The following is a 7,738-nucleotide window of genomic DNA, read 5'->3' on the forward strand; positions in this document are numbered from 1 at the left end:
AATATTCATCCCATCCTTTCTACTAAATTCACGGACAGATCTTGTTTTAAACTTCTTGCAGAAGCCCTATGCTAGTATCTACAGAAAAATCTAGAATCTTAAGAGAAGTAATTGGTCAGACTATCCACAGGAGACCAACCATATGCTTCCTAGAACTACAAGATAATTAATAGTGACAGAGAATCTAGTAGTCAGGTTAAAACTGCTAAGACAAAATGCTTCACTCTCAGTACACCATTTGGACACGGCTGCACCAGCAGTATTTAGCTGCTGTGGACAACACTGGGAATTAAAGTCCTACTTTTGTGGGTTTGAACACATGTAGCATTACATGGCACAATATAAAAAAACATGAGGGATAAAGCACAAGCAGGACCCGTACAAGCAATCTATTTGGAAAGCCACCAAAACCAACAACTGCTCATATGCTGAAGGACTTCTCTACTTGCCCTGAATTTTCTCCTCTTCATAATTACCAAAACACTGGTTTCATCTCCCTTGTACACCAAAACAATGAATCCTTCATTTATAATGATGTGTTACATTCTGAACTTTTCCTGGCTCCCCACCTCCCACAGCAAAGGACAGTTTTTCTCCACGACACAAACTGAGCCAGTCAGCAGAAACCTCTCTTCGCAAAAGACAGCAAACATTTGCCCACACATTTCAAACAATTTGAGAACTATTGAAAAACAATCCATCTTTAACCTTAAGTCCTTTCATATAGCGAAACATTTTCAACACAAAGGTAAGTTACTACATGTCAGTATCTGACTTAAGGTGCACTTATTTTTGCCAGGTCTGTTTCACAAGCTTTTCTCTCTAAGAAGCACAGACAAGTAAATGCACTTGCGGAGTTGCCATGCAACTGCTGACAAAGTAGTTCACCACCCAACTGTGAGTAAACAGGAAGTTACCCCTCACTCTTTCCATATGAGGGGCTTTAAGTAGTGTTGCACTGCCACAGGGGAGAGCTGGAATAGGCAGCAGAAAGGTAGTTTGCAGCACTACCTTTTACCAGTAAATGGACATGTGAATGGATAATCCTCAACTGATAAATACTGCTGGATTAAAAGTGTTGTCTTTTCTTTTATTTTGATGGTTATAGGAGAAAAGAAGGGGAAAAGGTAGTAGATAAGCATTTACTGCAGTCACAAGACAGAATTTAGAGGGATAAAGGGTAGACACAAAAACTACAGTAATTTCACGACTATAAGGTGCACTGGACTATAAGGCGCACTTTTTTTTGCAGCAAGGATCTGCCGCCAGCTCCCCCCGTGCAGTTGCTGGCTGCGGCCCCGCCTCCACCTGGCTGCCGCAGCCCCGTGGGCCCCCAAGCTCCCCTGCCCCCAGTAGCCACGGCCCCGCGGGCCCACCTCCACCCGGCAGACGCGGCACCGCGTCCCCACGGGCTCGCCTCCACCCAGCTGCTGTGGCCCCGTGGGCCCGTCCCCACCCAGCTGCCGCGGCCCTGCCGGTTCCTCCCGTGGCTCACGGTTCACACTTCCGGGTAGGCAAATTTCCAAACTTTGTCCATATATAAGGCACACCGGACTATAAGGTACACTTCTGGGTTTGGGCCAAAATTTTAGTCAAAAGGGTGCATCTTATAGTCGTGAAATTACTGTACTCTTAAAATTAAAAGAGAAAATTCTAGTTGGAGGTTGTTTTTTTAATAAAGAAAACATAAGATAGCCATCACTCCTGAAGATAATATTTTGCTCTTAGAGATTTCTAAAACATCTGTAGATTTTAAAAGCATCATGTTTCTGAAGTGAAATTCTCAAATACAGTGCAGTGTCTGGTTTATGATGAAAGGCTTAAATTCATATCAGCGAGGCAAGCAAAACATTGTTTGAAAAAAATAATTTCCCTGACATACATTTCTGGATCTCTGCCCAGTTTTACACCTTGAATAAGATCAACAAATCACAACACTTAAAAGATGTGGGGGAAAAAAAAAAAAAAAAAGGAACAATACCAAATACAAAAAAAAAAAAACCCAGAATAAAATATTTTAGAGATGCATATGCTTTTCAGCACCTGTAAGTTACACTTGGTTTAGGGATAAAAACCCCCAGAATAATTCAGTAGATCTCACAAACTTCCAACCAACAACCTGGAAAACTTGCTTGAAATGGAAACATGGACAAGAAAAATCCAAGACCAAAAATGCTAGCATAAAGCAGGTCAAAGCATTAAGAATTTCACATTGTGCAGCTCAGAGATTAAGGCAGATGGAGCACAGCATTATCCGGACTGAAGTATTTGGTGCACAAAAGGTCCAGGGATTATAATGAGCCTCTCGTGGGTACAACAACATATGGAGCAGAGATGCTATTTAGATAGGTCTCTATGTATAAAATGTTTATTTTTTCTTACACTTGCCTGCACATTAGAAGAAAGTGTTTATCAAACAGCCTGCAGAAAATCATCAAGTAATTCAGAAAGCCCCAGGTTACAATATATTTGCAAACCTAGGCACTTAAAAATTACCCACAGAAGTATGATAGGAAAAATAGCTGTAAAAACAAGGCATTAGCAGTCATCCACAAAGGAAATAGAATGGCCCCTGATGCACTTCCACAAAAAGACATGTGAGGGAACAGGAAGGAGGGAATTAGTACCTATATGCAAAACAACTATCCCAACAAGACTGCTACATTAGTACAAAATTACCTATTTGATCTTGTTCAGGAATTAGTAACTATATAATATATAGTTCAAGAATCCATTGAAACAACTTCTCTGTCAATCAAAATTATGCATTTTTCTATAAATCAATGGCATCAAATTAGAATTCAGGATATATGGTTTGAAAATAAAGAAGACTTTCCACTACAACATGTGAATAAGCCAGATTTTATTGTGCTTTATGCAACATAAAACTGAGGATAAAAGCTTTTGTTTTAAGACTGATCTAACTTGAAGATCAGGTTATACCTGGTTTAATAATTATGATTAACAGGATACTGCTCAGTGCAATAATTTTTGTGATCTTTTTAACACATTCTTTTTCTACAATCTTTCATGACACATGGCCAGAACTAAATACTGCCATGCAACCTGATTCTCATTTCCCATTTTAGTTGTATATTCCATAACTTTTCTATTACAGTGATAACTGTAAGGGCACAACTGTGGAGTTTTTACTAGGCTAATTTAATTTATGAATATTTATCCAAGTACTGTTTTGGACATGATGGTGATGAATGCCACAGAAGAATCAAAATAGACTAGGCCACAAGTTTTCAGTAAAAAAATCAATACAGATCAGTGCATTTAAATTTTCATTTTAAAATCCTATGTAGTTCCAGAAGGAGCTCCCATTTATCCTTCAATAAAGCCAACTCTATCCTGGTATTATTCCACCATAGCGGTAACATGACTATTCAATTAATGTATTGAAAAAACTCTGCACAGGTTTTATTCATCCTATTCCTCCATCATATTACTCTCCCTTTATCCCCTAGCATACAGACATTAAAGAACACTCCTCTATTGTGAATTTGGAAATATCACAGGTCATGGAAACTACTGCTGTGTTACCAAAGAAGCAAATCTTAAACTAATCTGCAGTTTCAGCAACTGCACATGTATTATGCTCTGCTGTTCTTTTTTCTTTTCTCTAAATTAGTCAGATATTTCACTTGTTCCAGATTTGGCTAGTTTCAACTCAATTTTCTTATGCTTTTGCTTGAATTCAAGCACTTAAAATATCCATGTAATAGCTCCCAGCCCCATGAAATATATGGAATTTTTTCCAGTATACCACAATAAAGAACAACAACAAAAATCTATTTTTCTAATCTTCTCAGTGCTGTAACATACAGAGAAGTTTCCAGAAGCAGACAAAACCAGATGAACCATAATGAGCTTTCAGCTCACAAACTAGAAAAGCTTAAATCACAACAATCTTCAACATAATCAGTCACAGAATTATTGTTGGGGGAAAAAAATCAGTTTACTGTGATTCTTCTTTTAATAAAATATTACTATATCCCATCACTGGGATCTATGTCATGTACAAAGGTTTAGTTGATGTGTCGGTTTTAACTGAAAAGAAATTCGTATTGCTTATTCTTAAAAATTAATTTTGTGTTTCAAGTACACAAATTTTACCCTAATGGACCATCTTGTATTTCCAAACAAAACATTTCACTCTTCAAATGTAAGCAAAACTGGAAGAAAATACAGCTGCAGACCAAAGTCACTCTCATCAATCAAATTAACTAGTTCAGGACGGCAAGTGAATCAGCCATCCCTTAGCTCTGACAAGTTATTCAGGATTCCATTTTATACACACAAGCATCAAGAAAAAGAATTACAATTTTAAAAAATTAGTAATTGCTACAAATCAGATTTTTTTCCAGCACTTAAAACTTCAGATGTAATGAAATATCTTCCAAGTACTATCACACAGGCAACTGGCAGAGTACCAGTTCTTCTAACATAAATGCTACAATATTTGGGTTTATTCATGTTCCTGCACCTTCAAAGAAACTAAAGATCAATTATATACACTGTAGATAAAAGAAAGTACTAAATTACATAAATTTTTGCAACTCACTTAAGAGAACAACTTAACAGATGTTCAGCTTCTTGCAACTGAAAGCTGTGTTGCTTTCAGTCAAAAGATTCAATGCCTGCAACCAAAGTTAATTGTTGAAATCAATTTCAAGTGTCCTGTGCAAACAACTACCAGCTGCTGCTATGCTTTGCTCTCAAGTAGACTTTATAAATGAAGAGTTGCTTTGAAACTTACTGAATTTGTAAATTATATTTACAGTAAACAATTGCATAACCTTTGAATTTCAATGAATTTGTACATTCATCTAGCCAACTTTCTGGATTCTTCAAGCACCATAGAACTGTCATGTTAGTTGTGGTTATCCAGAAGCACACTCAGGCAAAAAGGACAACAAAAAAAGGGAATATTCAGTTTTCACCAAAATATATAACTTTAAGCATTCAGATAACATTCAGTGAACAGCCTAAGAATAACAGCACTCAGTTTCAAACATTAAGATCATCAGAAACAAGTTCTTCTAAAAGGTTTTACTTTTGGATTAAGAAGAACTAAGTTTCATATGCAACAGCAAAGTTTCTTCTAGCCTAATGGAAAGTCAAACGAATACGAAAACAAATTAATAGAAGAAACAAGATTCCCAGCTATGACTCTTACAAGCATGCCAGTATGCACTGAGTATAGGTACAGAATAATGTCTGAAAATAATATTTATTATGGTATGAAAAAATGATGCCAAGAGAAGGAATAGAAAATGCTTTTACTATTCGAAAGGTATTTTCCATTTTCAGCATATTTCACAAAAATAACTAGTTCTCCCACAACTGTTGGAAAAGTAGCTTTGTGCATCCTTATTCAAAGCAGGGAAAATTGGGACTGACTCCCCAACAGACCATTCCCATTTTGCCCACCAGTAAAACCTAATAAGTCACCTACTTACGGTCTACTGTCTGGAGGATGGTGATAAACTAAATGTATAAACTAATACAGAAAATTAAGCCTTCAAAAATAATTGCTTTTATTTTAACAACTCATGTTTTATCCTTGAACTCTAGAGGTCACTGTGAGACTTGTTAAGAGCAGACCTAGTGTACTCCATCACTCCCCACCATATTGATTTTGAGTCTGGGATTTGTGATAACTTCAAATGCCATGTAAGTTTCTCAGGTCTCAAGAATAAGCAGAACAACTAAACAAGCATAAGGATAGAGATTTCCAGAAATAGCTGAAGCTGTGGCACCCTAGTCAACTTACAAAGATCACAAAATTACAACTGTGATCATGAAATCATTATCTTAAAATTATTGCGAGCATGCTTAAAATATTATTTTCAGGGATCTGGATATCACCCACTACTATACCATGCGTGTAGTTATTTACCAACAGCTCCAGAAAAAAAATTATTTTGCTAACAACATACAATTTAAATAAGAAAACCTGTAATTTTAAAAGTAAATTAAATGAAAGATTCCTGGAAAATCTTCCAAATACAGTAGTCAAAAATGGTGACTTTTTTTTACACAATGTATTCAGTCATAAAGCTGCATATTGGAAAAATCAAGTCTAGTTCTGAAGTTTTCTAGAGAAATTATTTTATCTGAAAATCCTCAAGATGTCTTGTCCTCCTAGTATATTTTGCTGACAATTTCAATTTTCTTCCCAGCTGAACAATTAAGTATGAGTGGCATATGCTTTTAGAGGAGAAAAAGAAAATACAAATGTGCTGGTACAAGAAAGTTATTTACACAGATGTAAAGCAGCTTTGCCTTTTCTGGTATCTTGGTGTGCTCAATGAATTCCACAGAACAAGAATAGTAATATTAAAAACCACAAAATTTCTATAACAGAATACTGGCTAATTAAAAGATTTTTCAAGGTTAGAGTCTACTTGTTGTACAGCTGCACTTTTTCTACCTAAGCTTTTTTCTAACTCCCAGGAAAACGTGCCTTAAAAAAAGTAGGAACACCAGAGAGAATGTCTAGGAGTTGGCTGGATCTCTTCAGCTTCAAGCATTGCAACCTCTACACAGAGAAGCACTTAACTAAGAAGAGATTGCAGGACAAGCACCAGACGTGGAAAATCAGCCATTTTAGGACAAGTTATATCAACATAAATAAACTAACTAAAAAGAAACAAAAAACTAAACAAAATTTAAAAAAAAAAAAGCAACAAAAAATTCTCTCTCAGATGTCTAGGACGTAGGGTAGCAGGAAAGCCACTCCACTCCATCAGGATACCAGAGAACAGCCATTAACAGTAGTTCTCATAGGACAAATACAAGATGTGATAGAAGTTTAACAGAGCAGAAAAATTAGCTAAGAACTGCATTCAGTCCAGGACCAAGAGCAGTGCACAGAACAAGTCCCAGTTGCAGACGTGATGCCAAGGAACGGGAGCAGAACCCCGGAGCCGCTTCCGAGCCCTTCCCCAGCCCCTGCACCCCGCCTTGCACCGGCAGCAGGGCACGACCGCGTGCCGCACCGCCTCCGACAAGCGGAGGATGCATGCACACAGCAGCGGTGCTTCTCGTATTGACTCCGCCGGTTCTTTCCAACCCAGTCCCTTCCACGGGAAACAGACATCCCGGAAATCTGAAGGGCGAAGAAGGGAGGAACCGCACACCCGACTACGGGGACAGGCAGCGGCGGCCGCCATTGGTGAGCGGCGGTTCCGGCCGCCGCACGGGCCCCGCCCCGGGGAACGCGCAGCGCGGGGGCGCGGCCGGGGCGGGGCAGAGGCGGCACCCAGCGCTGCCGCGCGCTCGCGGCCGGGCCCGCCGCGCGGCGCCCGCCTGTCCCCCTGCCGCACCTGCAGTCCGCTCTGCTCACGCCCGTCCCCGCTCCCTCCTCCACCAGCGCGCTCCTCGGCCCCCTCCCCGCCCCGGCTCTCCGAGCCCGCCCGGCTCCGGAGGCTCCGCCCGGCTCCCGGCCGCTCCCGCCGCTCACCCTTTGCTCCGTTCCGCGGGGGGCGGGCCGCAGCCGGCCGCATCACGTGACTGGCGGGCGCGGCGCGCGGAGCCCGCGGCGCTCCCAGAGCGGCCGCAGCGCTGGGGCTGACGGTGTCACCGTGTGCCACGCACCCAGCAGGACACGCTGGGGCTGACGGGCTCACCGTGTGCCACGCACCCGGCAGGACACGCTGGGGCTGACGGGCTCACCGTGTGCCACGCACCCGGCAGGACACGCTCGGGCTGACGGGCTCACCGTGTG

The 7,738-nt window shown here is 40.7% G+C and overlaps 1 protein-coding gene across 3 annotated transcripts in view; it reads right to left on the minus strand.

The window, feature by feature from the left end:
* Window positions 1-7,509, minus strand: part of IMMP2L (inner mitochondrial membrane peptidase subunit 2) — a 431,600-nt gene extending 424,091 nt beyond the window's left edge. Inside the window, exon 1 of one of the 3 annotated variants that reach the window (XM_033057715.2) lies at window positions 7,475-7,509. The gene's annotated coding sequence lies outside the window, so the exon portion shown is untranslated. Of the gene's footprint in view, window positions 1-4,570; window positions 4,593-7,337; window positions 7,382-7,474 lie in introns of those variants that run through there. The other 2 variants (XM_033057716.2, XM_033057717.2) reach the window with 2 other exon arrangements.
* Between the last annotated feature and the right edge of the window lie 229 nt (window positions 7,510-7,738).

This window comes from Catharus ustulatus, chromosome 4 (genome assembly GCF_009819885.2).
Source record: "Catharus ustulatus isolate bCatUst1 chromosome 4, bCatUst1.pri.v2, whole genome shotgun sequence".
NCBI classification, from domain to species: domain Eukaryota; kingdom Metazoa; phylum Chordata; class Aves; order Passeriformes; family Turdidae; genus Catharus; species Catharus ustulatus.